Source organism: Schistocerca cancellata, chromosome 4, assembly GCF_023864275.1.
Source record: "Schistocerca cancellata isolate TAMUIC-IGC-003103 chromosome 4, iqSchCanc2.1, whole genome shotgun sequence".
Classification (NCBI taxonomy): domain Eukaryota; kingdom Metazoa; phylum Arthropoda; class Insecta; order Orthoptera; family Acrididae; genus Schistocerca; species Schistocerca cancellata.
The window spans coordinates 342,867,906-342,882,956 of NC_064629.1; the positions used below are offsets into that span (position 1 = coordinate 342,867,906).

Consider the following 15,051-nt stretch of genomic DNA (forward strand, 5'->3'; position numbering starts at 1 on the left):
TGCTACATCATTCATAACATCGTGGACAGCTAATTTCATTTTGTGGTTCATACAATGAACGACAGTTAAATCCTTATGTAAATGACTACACAGTAGAGTGGCTACGCCTTTGTAAGGTGCAAGCATTGTTGAGCCACCATCTGTTGCGATACCTACAAGGTGGTTTTTTAGTTCGTCATTTGTAATGCCATACCTTTCAAGAGCTGCTAACAGTGTGCTGAAAATGCATTCTCCTGTCCCACTTTCTAATTCAACAATGTCAAAAAAAAAAAAAAAAATCGCAAGCAACTCCCTCAAAGGACAAACATATATATATTATTAAACAAGTTTTATTGGAAACCGTTGTACTTTCGTCCATCATGATACATGCTCGCAAGTAAACGGATGACGCACCTTAGATGAAAGCAACAGTGACAACATGATAATGATGATTTAGTTCTGAACGTTTTGAAATGTTTAACTACTACATGCATGGAGAGCTGCATCAAATCTGTCTCTGGACTGAAGACAACAACAATAACTACTAGATAACACTTTTTCAAAATTAATAAGCAAACATATTAATAGTAATACTGTATTAAAAACTTTCAGTGTTCGGCTCCACAAATTTAAATTATATGTAAAGTTTTACTCCAGTGCGTGGTAAATAAACATCCCAGGTTGGAATGCATAAACTAAAACCAGAGGAGGGGATGCTCTGATGCAGAGAGGGGGAAATCCCCCCCATCCCCCCCCCCCCCCCCTGCAAATCGCACACTGCGTAGATCTCAGCAGTGCATGTCTGAACCGTCTGGGTACCTATCCTGAACTTACAGTTCGTTGCTACAGTTTATGAAATGCGAAAGGTGAATTTATTTGTTTGCATCTGACTGGCCAGGGGTGCTCTATCGCAGTTCGTATCGTAAATGATGCATCGATGTCATACAATCATACAGCTAGTTTAGCTATGCCGTGTATCATCTCTGTCTCATAACACTAAATGTTAAGTATCGGTGCACTCTTGATGCTGCACCTGCTTACAAGTGACGCAAGTTTATTCAGAGACGCTTATTTAATAGGGGCGGTTTTGTGCAGCACTATCGTGATAACAGTGCATTAAACTTTGTCTCGTTACGTTCCCCCACTTCATTTTTGGATTCTTCGTCAGTTTATGAATGATGGATAGCCCACGTACGTGGGCAGTCCAAGACTGTAACTACATTCACGCAGATAGATATTTTTAGGGATCCGTGCCTCACTCTGTAAAAACGGAAGCATTACAGGATCATTTTGTTGTCCGTCTGTCTGTCTGCTTTTCTGTCTGTCTGTTCGACCGTTAAGAACCTTTTTTCTCAGGAACTTGTAGACGTACCACGTCCGAAAGAACAGATACCATCTTAGTATATATATAGTTAAGGCTATCCGGCCACTGACCATCTTCTTCTTCTGTGCGAATGCACAAACAGTGACCGAACTCTTACGGGAATCGGCAACGCGCTGCGAGTAATGAGTATAATGGGCGGGGGCACTACGAATGTAGTGCGGGACAATACGTTGAGAATGTAGGTTTCGCGGGAGGCGTGCCAGAGATAAATCCCTGCAGTCGCGCTATCTTCTGTGCCCTCGGTGGCTCAGATGGATAGAGCGTCTGCCATGTAAGCAGGAGATCCCGGGTTCGAGTCCCGGTCGGGGTACACATTTTTCATCTGTCCCCGTTGACGTATGTCAACGCCTGTAAGCAGCTAAGGGTGTTCATTTCATTGTAATTTCATTCTAACGAGCTGTATAGTCACCGATGGTATCTGTCCGAAAGAACAGATACCATCTTAGTATATGTATTTATTTATGATGATTATCATATACCACCGCCTAAATTTGCTACCTACAGCTAATTACTGAAGAGACATCCATCTATATAAGGCACATCGAACATTAAAGTTATATTTGATTATGTGGAGAAAGGAGACGTAATGAAGATCCATTTCTAGGAAACAAGAAAGTCAGAGAACCGAGAATAAGACATCCATTCTATCCCAATCTGAAATAGCAAAGAATGAAGGAAAATGTGTCCATTACTGGCACCTTCAGTTTTGGGTAATGCAAAAGCAAGAGAAATTTGGCACAAAAAGTTTAAATGTTCTGCAGCTTTCATAGCACGACTCAAGAAAGGCTACAGAATGTGCCGTAAACACATCACGGCCTTTATGACAGCCAGAGATGTACAGAAAGACGAAGATATTCGCCAGTCTGGGGCCCGTTTTGTGGAAGAAGTAAACCAGAAAATTGCAAGATTCCAGATACAGCCACACGGCATTTGAAATAAAGTGGATTTAAATATGGAGGAGGAGGAGATCATTCTTTGACGTCCCGTTGACAACGAGGTCATTAGAGACGGAGCAGAAGCTCGGATTATGGAAGGATGTGGAAGGAAATCGTCCGTGCAATTTCAAAGGACCCATCCCAGCATTTGCCTGTGGGGTGGACGGATGCGGCTTTGAACCGTCATCCTCCCGAATGCGAGTCCAGTGTGCTAACCACTCCGCCACCTCGCTCGATGATTTAATTTTGGACTAACGTCTGGTGCGACACAATCTGATAACGGGGAAAAATCAACAGTTGCCTTGGTTCAGTCTGCACAACTCATAGATGTACAATAGATAGTGGACATTTACAGAGTGGACACGTAACAAAATGGTCGTATATTTGTCCTTAGGAAAAGAACTTTCTGTCCAAAAGTTAAAAAGGTTACTGAAGACAATCTTGCGTCAAACATACATTTGGAGGCTAGCAAAAGTGGGAAAATGTCAGAAGACCTTTTAAAACGTGTCCCAAATAACCTGAAGTACATACAATTTTGTCACTTTTCGAGTGTTCACAAGGCACAAAAATAGCAAATTATTGATTTGTGGGTGAAGAGGGCATCATAATTTCACCAATAGCAACAAAATACGTACGAAAATTCGGTTGTTTTGAAGTTCAGCCTTACTCAAACACAATTGATTTACTTTTTATTTTTATATTTACGCAGACATGTTTCGACACCTGTGTGTCATCTTGTGTGGGTCAAATTATTATTTCTTAAAATTATATCGCTAAACGAACTGCGATGTAATTTTAAGAAATAAAAATTTGACCCACAGAGGATGACACATAGCTGTCTAAACATGTCTGCGTAAATATAAAAATAAAAAAATAACTCAATTGTGTTTGCGTAAGGCTGAACTTTAAAACAACCCAATTTTTAAATCGCAAACACGGAAAAACATCAAGAGGATGGCTCTGAGCACTATGGGACTTAACTTCTGAGGTCATCAGTCCCCTAGAACTTAGAACTACTTAAACCTAACTAGCCTCAGGACATCACACACATCCATGCCCGAGGCAGGATTCGAACCTGCGACCGCAGTGGTCGCGCGGTTCCAGACTGTAGCGCCTAGAACCGCTCGGCCACTCCGGCCAGCAAACATCAAGAGGAGCTTCAAAGATTAGTAAAAGTACGTGCAGCCTTCGGATATATATATCTTCCGGCAAAACAAAATATATGCAAGAAGAATAACAGACACTATAAGGACACTCTGCAGTGATTTTGACACTAAATTAGGAAAGATGACTTTCATAATGAAAATGCATGCACCTGCACATGTTGCTGAATTAAAGAATGTGATTGAAGCGGCATTTGATTTTGCAGCTCAAGAATGTTATTCTGAGGATGTTCCACGTACTTATTTCGCCAAATGTGCCTATGTGACTCTGCATATTGTTTCGCGCATTTTGTTGAGGAATCTCATGTACATTTTTAAAGTCCGATAGTGGGAAAACTAAGAGGAACACAGTCGAATGCATTCACCTCCTAATCACAGCGTTTAGTGAAGCTCCTAAATATAATTGGAACACAGAATTCCTGTTAGAGCAGAGAGACTTCCCTTGTCAGACACGCAGTGGCGAGACGAGATCGACCAGGCGCCAAGCCGAGCGAAGCTAGATCAGCAAAGGCGCTCCTTTCTCCCCGTGAAGTAGTCACCATTAGACGCGATTCGGATGCGATGTCCGTAAACACTCGCCGTGGGGTGAAGGCGCAAGCGGTGACGCGTCCAGGTAAAGGGGAGCGCCGGATGTCGATAAACTTGCTGGAATCACCACCTCGGCAGTCGCTGCGACTGCGGTTGCTGGCCTCCACCCTCGCCCATGAGCGTGGCGTTCACGACCAACAGGGACACAGAGCCAAAGCACCAGGAATTTGCAAGAAGTAGGGCTGGTAGTTATGGCGAAACAAAAGATATAACCCCATAAGGAAGTAGTTCTCGTCGTCCTAATCAACAATAATGTGCCAAGGAAACTTCATTGTACTGAACTCTAGATAATCGCTATTCTCTAACGTAAGTCTCAATAGCTGAAAACGACCAAAGAAATAAATAAAAAACTGACAGACTTTTCTGACCATCATTTTCCAAATATTACACTTTATCTCTGTAACAATTTCATTCGTACTCCTATCTCCCTTTCCATTATTTGATGTTCCTGTTATCTTAATACCCTCATCAATCCTTCGAAGAACTGTTTTCTGTGTCTACCTCTGAACCTTACACACAGAATTTTGCATTAACGATGTCTATTATCAATCTGTTACATAAGGGTGTATCAAAAAGGAATTTACGACTTTGAAAATTTGTACAAACTTATTCACGTGACTTGCAGACTTAGTGTTGGTGGCATCTTTCAGGAAAATAGATCAAGTTTTGACTATTTGGTAAGACTTACGGGGTTTCCTAAATGTCCGATTTCTACGTAAGTGAATGGACTCAGATGCGACAGTTGCATAGCCGTCACGTTCAATGACCTCAACATCTCTTGAATTTTTCTTTTGGGGAGTCATTAAGGGTATGTCGTATGTTCCACCCTTGCCATGTTCTGCATCAGAGCTCAGAGCTATAATCTACCTCGCAACCGAACAAATCGCGCCTGACATGCTGCAGCGAGTTTGGCAAGAAATAGGCTTGAGACGGGTTGTGTGCCACATGACCAATGGAAGTTATTTAATCTGTTGAGGCACATAGTAAAAAACTTGATGCATTTTGTTATCAAATGGCGCCAAAACCAGATCCATAGGTTAAGTGAATAAATCAGTATGATATTTCAGAATTGTTATGTCTTTTTTTATACAAACTAAAAGAAGTGCTGGAAATTTCACTGTATGGTCCAAAAGTTTTATCTTCCTCTTTTCTGTTACCTGGAGATTTTGCGTTTCTGCACTTATTTTCTATTAAGTTTGCTGATCTGGGTTTTTCTGCGTGCAGCTTGTTTCGGTGTCGTCTCTGTATCCACGCTTCCCCCGCTTTTAGGTGTAGTTCCTCTTTTTCAGTCATTTAACAGCTTTCACTTTTTTAGAGCTGCACACTCCGGACTAGATATTAGGCGAACACCTTACTCCCATTGATGTTCATGTATTTGCTTGTTAATAAACTTCTCATGTCCCGGAGTGCAAGGTTTGCTTTCATAGCGAAAGGTTATAATTAAAGTGCAGCTGCTCAAAATGGTTCATATGTCTCTGAGCACTATGGGACTTAACAGCACTTAGAATGACTTATACCTAACCTAACCTAAGGACATCACACACATCCATGCCCGAGGCAGGATTCGAACCTGCGACCGTAGTGATCGCGTGGTTCCAGTCTGAAGCGCCTAGAACCGCTTGGCCACTCCGGCCGGCTGTGCAGCTGCTCACGGAGGTCCGGGGGGTAATTATCGTATGACAGCAAAATATGCTAATGTGATAATGCGGAATCGAGATACGCTGGAAAAATGTAAGTTCCGATTTTGGTCACCAGGTTCAAATCTGGCACCGTACGCTGTACGTATCGCCGACCGAAAGGTCTCAGGAGAGGCCTAATGTCACTAAATGACTTCAAGAAGATGATAATAAAATTCGAAAACACTGGTGAGCTTGGCGTGACAAACGGAAAAGGAAGGCGTCCTATTCCGATGGAAGTTCTTGATGAGGTTGCTGTTGCTGTAAATTACCATGGAGTACGTGCCCTAGGTAGTGCTAGTGCTTGTGCAGTGTCACGAGAGTTGTCCATCTCATGGTCAATGGCATGGCAAGTTTTGTAGTCTGTATTATAGTGGCACCCATACAAGATCCAGACGGTGCAGCAACTGAAACCTCATCACCCGCAGCAACGTTCTGGATTTATTCTTCGGTTTCTGGTACAGATCGAAGTTGATGATATGTGGTTGGGAAATATTCTATGGTGTGACGAAGCACATTTTACACTACAGGATACACTGAAGACACAGAACTGCCGAAATTGGGGTACGGTTAAACCGTTTGTTGTGCGCGAAGAGTCATCGTACTCGCCGTATATTACTGTGTAATGCGGATTCACAAGCATCTTTATTCCCGATCCGTTCTTCTTTGAAAAGGACCCACCCAGAGCGCTTTATAAAGCATGTGACTCGTGCTTTGCGAGAGCGCAACTGTGTGGAAACCACTGTCTTGATGCAAGATGTGGCTACAGCTCATGTAACAACACAGTAAAAGATGTGCTTAATGCAACCTTCCACGAATGTGTCATGTCCAGAGATTTTCCAGATGCGTGGTATGCAATACCACCTCATATGAATCCAGGCGGGTTTTGGCTCTGGGGATATCGAAGAGAACGCATTTGCCATGGACGCGTTCGGTCTCTAGTCTAACTGGAGGCCACGTTGCTCAGATTCCAACGGGACTGTTGCGAGCAACTGTTGATCACGTAGTTTCATGGGTGTAGCATTTCGTCAATGTCTCTGGTGCTTATGTTGAACAAACTGGCAAATGGCTCTGAGCACTATGGGACTCAACTGCTGTGGTCATCAGTCCCCTAGAACTTAGAACTACTTAAACCTAACTAACCTAAGGACATCACACACACCCATGCCCGAGGCAGGATTCGAACCTGCGACCGTAGCAGCAGCGCGGCTCCGGACTGGAGCGCCTAGAACCGCACGGCCACCGCGGCCGGCCTGGACAAAATGTCTAAGCAGTGGTTTATAATACAATCAACATTAGACTTTCCTCAGTTGTTTAATAATTTCTGCCTACGTTCCATTCCTAATCCATTATATATTCCTATGTGTCTTTGTTGCATTCACAACGCCAGACCTGGAGGCCAAAACTGGAACAATTTTTTTCCAGCGTAATTCGGTACCGCATTAATTCCTTAGAATATGTACTAAGTTTCACTGCCATAAGATAGTTACAGCCCACACTGGACCTCTGTGAGTAGCTGCACTTTCATTATAACCATACAGTATTTCCGAGGTGCATTCACTATTTTCAGAAAAAACAGTGTGTAAACGGAAAAATTATTTTCTGTTAACTTTAGGATATTCATAGTTTCTAATTGACTCTGACTTCCTCACGTATTTTTCCTTCTATAAACAGATTTTTACGAACGTTTATCATCAATTCATCCAGTTACAGTGCAGCTGCTAGTATTTTGTGTTTCCCGTTGGGATTCTTTTCTGAATCGACAAATCATTGCCGTAGAATATTTATTCGGTCATTTTAATTTATTTTGTTCTCTTTTTTAAGAAGTGAATCACGTCTTCAATAAATATGTTTCACAAGTGTGATTAAAAGGCGGATGCCTTACCGCTCTTTTTGTTCTGTTATTACCTACTTGGAGCCCTGCTTTTTATAAAATTTCTAGACCATTCTGCTGTCTAGATTAAGGATAAATTAAGCATTCACTGATGAAACTTTGACACGCTTCCCCTATCCTGACGTGCCTTGGCGGCGCAAGAGAGAAAAAAAAAAGGTTCAAATGGCTCTGAGCACTATGGGACTTAACATCTGTGGTCATCAGTCCCCTAGAACTTAGAACTACTTAAACCTAACTAACCTAAGGACATCACACACATCCATGCCCGAGGCAGGATTCGAACCTGCGACCGTAGCAGTCGCGCGGTTCCGGACTGCGCGCCTAGAACCGCTAGACTACCGCGGCCGGTGACGCAAGAGACATTGAACACGCGCCACGAGCTGCTGCCAAATGAGAGAGACGAATTGTCAGCCTACTGTGTCTGTTGCATCACGTTAATACATGCATTCTGCAAACGCATTACTAGACCAAAAATTTAGAGCTGTAGGAAGAAATCACAGAGAGAGAGAGAGAGAGAGAGAGAGAGAGAGAGAGAGAGAGAGAGAGAATGGAACAAATGTCACATATTTTTAATATTGGTAAGGATTTTGTATACGTGCCGACATCGAATAAATGTGACGTTTGATGTGATTCTCTGCCAGGCACTTAAATGTGATTTCAGGAGTATGCATTAGATGCGGATTATGAGGCGGTGACTCAGTCCCACGTATGTATGTAGATGCAGATTATGAGGCGGTGACTCAGTCCCACGTATTGGCGAATGCGATATGTCAGTGCCTGTGTTACTCCGAATTACGATACAAAGTTCCTTCGATGCAAGTCCGAAGGAACTTTGCATCGCAATTCAGAATAACACAGCCGCTGCAATATCATATTTATCTGTCAACATCGGGCAAGCGACTTTCAAGTAAAATGTCTCCCCTGTACAGGAATATACATAATGGATGTACGAGTACAGTTTGTTGACGCTTGGTTGACGACATGTGGAAGTTTAGGTCTGGCCGTGAGTCGTGCCCTGATAGCCAAATGGTAAGGTGACAGCTCGTGATAGGTTCGATTCCTTGTCCGGCACAAGTTTTCACTGTTGTCAATCCATTATACAGCTGATGGTCGTCCATACTCGCAACTGCAAATACGTTTCTTGTATTCGCGAATTAGTCGGAGCTAAGTGACCACAGCGACCAAGAGAACGATACGCGATATGTCAGAGTTTCCTGCCGTACAACAACGTTATCATGTGTTTGGTGTGCATCACGGTCAAAGAACGTCAGAGACTGAGGCTACAATGTGTAAGTGAACAAAGTCAATGCCGAACGAGTCGTAACGTGTCTCATTTGTTTATTCCCACAAAATTCAATTTCCTTACAGCTGTATATTTTATTTTATGTTGATGTTGGGTTGGGTTGTTTGGGGGAGGAGACCAGACAGCGAGGTCATCGGTCTCATCGGATTAGGGAAGGATGGGGAAGGAAGTCGGCCGTGCCCTTTCAAAGGAACCATCCCGGCTTTTACCTGCAGCGATTTAGGGAAATCACGGAAAACCCAAATCAGGATGGCCGGACGCGGGATTGAACCGTCGACCTCCCGAATGAGAGACCAGTGTGCTAGCCACTGCGCCACCTCGCTCGGTATATGTTGATGTCTGTCTTGTGTATGAACAATCAGTTTCAAGAAAATGTTATCACATTTTCAGGTATCTGTTAGGTGTGCTTCATGAATCGAATGCCTGAAGTACTGTTACTGTCGTTCCATCAAGGGGAGCGCCAGTAAGGCGTCTGCCACATGTTTTGATAATTCGAGTCAAACAGAGAGCAGATAGTATTTGATAAGAATTATCGAACTGTGTCACAGATGCATTAGAGGCGTCAACATTGATGGAAGACAGTTATTGTAGGCAAGGCATTCGATTCATGAAGCATATCTAACAGATACTTGAAGATGGGACAATATAGTCTTGAAATAGACAGTACACACTTGACGCAGACATAAAAATAAATTACAGAATACACCTGTAAAGAAATTTGCTTTCACTGGAATAAATAAATAAAAGCTGAAAGTACAATCGATATTCGGTACGTATCTGACTCCACGAAAAAGTCTCATCTGTGTTTTGTTGCAGTATAGGCTCCAAATTAAGTCTTGCACACATAGGTATGGTCTAGGAGATGGCGACGACAACGAGGAAGCGCACATCGTCGAGACATCTCACTGCTAGCAGCCAAGTAACTGTCGACAGAGACGATGATCCTGTAGATTAGTGAGGTTTCGTGTACCTGATGGTACAGTAGAGTGTTAACAATGAAACTGAGCATCCAGCCTAGTGACTGTCCATTGCAGTCCAATCATTGATGTGTTTCCTACTATGTTGTCAGCTAAGTTCCACGTGTGACTACGTGGTTGCTTTCGGATTCTGAACACTTGCAGCAAGTAACCGAACATCGTTTTTTCTTCAGACGCAAGTGTTATGTCTATACCGGATGATCAAAAAGTCAATATAAATTTGAAAACTTAATAAACCACGGAATAATGTAGATAGAGAGGTAAAAATTGACACACATGCTTGGGATGACATGGGATTTTATTAGAACAAAAAAAAAAAAAAACACCCCATATTGCTAGACGCGTGAAAGATCTCTTGCGAGCGTCGTTTGGTGATGATCGTGTGCTCAGCCGCCACTTTCGTCATGCTTGGCCTCCCAGGTCCCCAGACCTCTGTCCGTGCGATTATTGGCTTTGGGGTTACCTGAAGTCGCAAGTGTATCGTGATCGACCGACATCTCTAGGGATGCTGAAAGACAACATCCGACGCCAATGCCTCACCATTACTCCGGACATGCTTTACAGTGCCGTTCACAACATTATTCCTCAACTACAGCTATTGTTGAGGAATGATGGTGGACATATTGAGCATTTCCTGAAAATAACATCATCTTTGCTTTGTCTTACTTTGTTATGCTAATTATTGCTATTTTGATCAGATGAAGCGCCATCTGTCGGACATTTTTTGAACGTTTGTATTTTTTTGCTTCTAATAAAATCCCATGTCATTCTAAGCATGTGTGTCAATTTGTACCTCTCTATCTACGTTATTCCGTGATTTACCCAGTTTTCAAATTTATACTGACTTTTTGATCATCCGGTATATCTGTAACCTGATCAGTTCGCAGTGATCGCCGTTCTGGATATTCCTGGCCAGGACGAATGGTTGTGAAACTGATTAACTGTCTGGGGAACACATGGGATTCGATTGACAGCCAACGATGGAAATGTATAGGACAGCCGCTTATCTGAATTAGCCCAGTGTATATCGAGTAGCCCCCATCACGTTAACTTGTAAGACTGTTTCTGAGTCTAATGTTGATATGTATTCTGCAGCGTTTTCCGATAACGAGAGAATGTTTGTAGTTAGAGTTGCTATCAGAGTTACAATTAAGCGTTTACCATCATCTGTGACATCAAACTGTTTTGTATTTTTGTCTTCTTGGTGATGTTTCCAGTTTTTCCATCTTTATCACCCTTCTTGAGTGCATCAACATTTGCAGACGAGCGGCCGCAGATGGCTGGAAGGTCGTTTCGTCGGCAACGGTGTGGCTTCCGGATGTGAAGTGGTCTTATTTTCTTGATATTGCGTTAAAGGTGCTTGAACTAGTTAGTTAGACTTACGAGACACTGTGTAAAATTTTTTGGTAGGTGTAGTGCGGAGGAGTGAACAAGGAGAGTTAATTTGCAGAAAGAATGGCGAGAACAGAAGCGCTTGTTCTCGGAAACAGACGCAAAGCGGCTGGCAGCTGGCGCATGGGGAAGCCCGACAATGCACAACAAAAGCGAGGTGCGGCAGAAACGCTCCAAATGGTCCGCAACTCGCCGGAGAATGAATAACAATTAATTCGTACAAAACAGAATATAAAATTTACTTCTTGTTTGTCAGTTTTCACCTCGGAAACCGCGATGTGATAGCATCCGTATGGTGTTTTGTCGTGTAGTATTATAAATTCAATTAAAAGTTTCACGTGGACTGGGCGATTTAGTTTTGGTTTGAGGGTTTTTGGAAAAGTACAGAAATGGCTTCAATTTCAAAGGGTGCAAGTCAGACACAGCGTGTACCTAAGAAACAGCGACATACAGTATATAGTTGTAAAATGTAGCACCTGTGTTGGGAACCAGAGCTCTAAGCGCTAATAGAGAGCACGGAAGCCGATGTAATTATAGGTACTGGGAATTGGCTAAAGCCGGAGATAAAGCCGGAGATAAATCCGGTTGATGTTTTAACCAAGGATCTAACAATGTTGAGAAATTATAGATTAAATTCGGTTCGTGGTGGCTTGTTAATTGCTGTTAGAAGTAGTATACAGCATCTTGTTGTGAAATTGAACTGTATAGTTGCTGTGAATTACTACGGGGTAGAGTTTATACTAGACATCTGGAATAAATTAATAATTGGTTCCTTTTACTGATGCCCCGACTCAGATGATACTGTTGTTGGAAGGTTCAAAGAGAACTTGTGTCTCATTTTGAGTGGGTAATCTACTCATTCAGTTATGCAGGGTGATCTAGGAGGAATGGTCAGTACTCACCAGGTCATATGACAGGAACCCTCATTTGAAGGAAAACGATTTATATGGACGTATGACATATTCCGAATGGTTTCCATGATAAAACACATTTAATGTACATTTGTTTTTGGGCTAGAGTCACGCACGTATACATCTGAACTACCCAAAGGCTTTGACATTTTATTCAGTCTACTTCGTCGCTTTCAACTTCTTTGCTCGGGATGTCTTTCTTCCATTAAACTACCCCTCTGAATGCGCAGCTGCCCATAGTAAGTCGTAAGTGAAAAAGGGCGAGCCGGCCGCGTTGGACGAGCGGTTCTAGGCGCTTCAGTCCGGAACCGCGCGACTGCTTCGGTCTCAGGTTTGAAACCTGCCTCGGGCATGGATGTGTGTGATGTCCTTAGGTTAGTTAGGTTGAAGTAGTTCTAAGTTCTAGGGGACTGATGACTTCAGATGTTAAGTCCCATAGTGCTCAGAGCCATATTTGAAGTAGGGCGAGGGGTCGAGAGTGCATCGCAGAGAAGCATCAGTTAACTGCGTTTGTACACGAGCTGGATAAAAAGCCACACATCTACACTATTGAAGAATATGCAGATATGGTGAATGTTAACGGCTTTTGGTCAGTGCTCCAGGTGCTGTCGAAGAATATCGACGTGTAAAATAATGATTAGAGGTGAATTTGTTAGAATGCGTAATTTTTCAATTGATACTTTGTAAAACGCATGTCGTAATGTTTACTAACTGGTGTACACATGTAAACCTGACAACATACTGAGTAATAAAGAAAATAGGTAACTTCTTCCTTTTCTTGTGCGTTTGTCTCTCACAGGCGCAAGGTCAGCATAGTTCTTAACGGCTAATGTCAGTCTGAGGGTTGTCCGGATGTTCCTAGTTTTGCTGCCCCGTTACCCTGCAGACGGAATGTGTGTATTCCAACTGTCTGGGTGAGCGAAAGTTTTGGAAATGTTTGCGAATCGTGTAACTGCGGTGGTATTTGTGTACCAGGCCTGTATTCACCTAGTGGGATAAGGAAAACCAACTGAAGACTACAGCCAGGCCGCGCGAGGTAGCCGTGCGGTCTAAGGCCCCTTGCCACGGTTCGCGCGGCTCCCGCCGTCGGAGGTTCGAATCCTCCCTGGGGCCTGGGTGTGTGTATTGTCCTTAGCGTAAGTTAGATTAAGTAGTGTGTAAGTCTAGGGACCGATGACCTAAGCAGTTTGGTCCCATAGAACTTACCACAAATTTCCAGTTTTACTACAGCCAGGCTGGCCAACACACCGACCATCGTCGTTAATCCTTTGGGCGGATTCGTTCTGGGGCCAGAGAAACTCCCAGTCCCGGAATAATGTCTTTAACGCACACGGCTATCCAGGCGAGAACAGAAAATAAAAAAAATAATTATATTAAATGTGTTCTATCTCGGAAACCAATCGGAATAGGGCACATGACCATATGAAGTTTTTTGCTTCATATGATCGTTTCTGTCACTTCTCTACTGACCATTTCTCCAGGGATGCACTGCGGTTGGTGGTGACTTCAATCTACCCTAGGTATTTTGTAGACGGTCGTAGGTGGTGTTACGGCGTAAAACAAGCGCCGGCACGCCAGTCGGGAACGAGAGAGCAGAGAGGGCTGTGAAGAAGACGTCAGCCAATTGCACGCTGACCGACCCCTCTCCAGGACGACAAGGCGACAGTAGCGGCCGATATGCGAAGAGGACATAAGCGAAACGCCCGACTGGTCGCGGCCCAGTCGACGAGTAGCTTCGAGACTAGCGACCTGAATATAAGAGTCAACTGTATTACTTAGCTTGTATTAGGGATTGTATATACTGACGAATTTGTTTATTTTGCATGTCGCCCTTTGCCGGCGACACATCTATGTTATTCACAAAGTTAAGTATCGTCATTTATTTTTCGGAATATAACTCATTAAAACGATTTGTTTGAACTATTTGTCTGGCACTCCAAGAAAGCAGATTTCCTAGACACCCCATATTCGACGACTAGGCAGGATTTAACATGTGGTTTGCGTAAAACACCATTCGAAACCGCACTAAATGTTTTCTCTGAAAATTACTTCGAGCAATAAGTTCAGGAGCCTACACGAAGTGTAAATGCTGTGATAACATACTTGACCTCTTAGCAACAAATAATCATGAGCAAATAGGGAGCATCATAACAGATACAGGAAACTACGACCACAAGGTCGTTGTTGCGAGATGAATACTGTAACATCCAAATTCACCAAAAATAAGCGAAATATATAGTTATTTAAAAAGCAGTTCAAATTTCACTTGACACCTTCCTAAAGAGACGGCATCCATCCCTTTCAAACTGACTATGTAAGAGTATTGTGTGTGTTGTGTATTAAACCGGGGACCTAGAAACGACGGAGAGGCTTCGTCCCGCCGTAGCCCTCAGTGATTCACAACCCAACAGGCCACAGCAGTCCACCCAACCCACCGCTGCCCCACACCGAGCCCATGGTGTACGCGTACATGGAGACAGTGTTTGCCCAGCAATCGCGGACATAGTGTAACTGAGGCGGAATAAGGAGAACCAGCCCGAATTCACTGAGGTAGATGGAAAACCGCCTTAAAAACCTTCCGCAGGCTGGCCGGCACACTGGACCTCGACACAAATCCTGCGGGCGGATTCGTGCTGGTGACTGGCACGTCTTCTCGCTCGGGAAGCAGTGCGTTAGACTGCACGACTAGCCGGTGGGCTATGTAAGCGTAGATCAGATGTGTCTTGAATTCGAAAAATAGTATTGGCAGCATTTGAAAGGTCACAGTTCGTATTAACTGACGGAAACTCATCGAGTAAAACAAGAAGAGATATCTGACGTTCCCTAAGGAAGTGTTACAGGCTCTCTGC

The 15,051-nt window shown here is 43.3% G+C and overlaps 1 protein-coding gene and 1 non-coding gene across 5 annotated transcripts in view; one reads left to right on the top strand and one right to left on the bottom strand.

Annotated features, from left to right (window-relative positions):
- Positions 1 to 15,051, bottom strand: part of LOC126183886 (galactosylgalactosylxylosylprotein 3-beta-glucuronosyltransferase P) — a 1,353,843-nt gene that overhangs the window by 74,918 nt on the left and 1,263,874 nt on the right. The window lies entirely within an intron of this gene.
- Positions 1,599 to 1,673, top strand: Trnat-ugu (transfer RNA threonine (anticodon UGU)). Its single transcript has one exon. It is a non-coding gene; the product is annotated as a tRNA-Thr (tRNA).